The following is a 1529-nucleotide window of genomic DNA, read 5'->3' on the forward strand; positions in this document are numbered from 1 at the left end:
TGGCCGGCAAGCTGGGACATGACGTCAGATCCAGGGTGCCCGAGGCGACGGTGCCAAATGGCAGAGGAGGTGGTGGTGGTAGCAAGAGCGTGTGATGTGGTGGTAGTAGTAAGGCCAGGAGATGAGGCTACTCTGGTGTGGGGAGTGGAGGGCAAGTGAAGAGAATAGAGGGGGCCGGAGCTGTCACAGCGAGCGAGCACATGTGTGGGAAGGTGGCGTATGGTGAGACCCCAGGGGTCGAACTCCATAGAGCACTGGTTGTCACTAGTGAAGCGACGAACCGAGAGGAGGGGATGAGTCAGTTCGGGAGCAACAAGGACGTCGTTAAGGCAGAATGGTCCTGGAAGAACCGATGCACCTACTGAGGTGACCGGGAGGGTGGAACCGTTGCCAACAACGATGGAGGAAGGATGTGAGGGGTGTGGTGGATGGGAGTGGAATAACGAACTAGTTGTGGGGGTAGTGTGGAAGGAGGCCCCGGAGTCAACCACCCAATCGGTGGTGGGAGGGGGAGGTGGTGGTGGCGAAGGTACGGTGTGAGCGGAGAGGGCTAAAGGAGGTGCCCCAATAGAGGCGCTAGGGAGGGAGGGAGAAGACACGGGCTCAACCGCTAGGGAGGCGATCGCAACACATGGGAAGACAAGCGGTCCAGGCACGTGACGGCCCGCCTGAGGGTGGATCTCGACGCAGTCCCGGAGAATAGGGTTCCAGGCTGGATCGAAGGTCACGAACATGCCCCGGATGAGCTGGCCGTCGTGGAGGAGGGCACGCACAGTCACGAGAGTAGCGGGTGAGGTTAAGCTCATGTATGGTGGGGGTGACACCATGGAACCGATGTGGGTGGAGACATCACTGGTAGGAGTAGCGCAGCTGCGCGAGTAGCGAGGAACGAGTCGGGCGGCGTGGCTGGAAACAGAGGCCGACAGCGCCCGACAACTGGGGAAGAGGAGGTCGCGGCGGGGAGCGCAGGCGGCCAGGAGAAGGGCGGCTGGGGACCATCGGCCGGCGGGAACAGGGGAGGAGGCCGGGTGAAGCGCCCGAAGCCTAGCAGTAGTAGCAGAGCGCCGCCACATCGTCGACGAGGTGGACCGCGGCGATGCAGGCAGAGGAGAGTTGGAGGAGAGAAGGGCAAGCACGCATGGTCACCGGCCGGTGTGCAGAGGACCGGGGGCGATGGCGCGCGGTGACTGGCGAGAGGCCGGAGGGGAACACACCGCCGGTGCGCGCTCCGTCGAAGCAGGGGAGCGGTGGGCGTTGCGGGCGAAGATCTTCCCCCAGCACGCGCTCCTGCACGGCGTCCACGATGGAGGTCGCACCTTGGCGCGGAAGGAGGCGCGGGACGGTGCAGGGGATGCGGCGCGGGCGCAGAGGGACTCCGGCGGCGTAGGGGCGCGTCCCGGCGGTCGGCGGCGCAGGGGCGTGGCCCGACGCGACTGGAGGGTCCACCGGGCGGCGCGCGGAAGCAGAGGGGCAGGGGGGCGGCGACGGGGGCAAGGGGAAGGGCCGGCGGCGGCTTGAGGGAGGAGAGG

The sequence above is a fragment of the Zea mays genome, chromosome 5 (genome assembly GCF_902167145.1).
Source record: "Zea mays cultivar B73 chromosome 5, Zm-B73-REFERENCE-NAM-5.0, whole genome shotgun sequence".
NCBI classification, from domain to species: Eukaryota; Viridiplantae; Streptophyta; class Magnoliopsida; order Poales; family Poaceae; genus Zea; species Zea mays.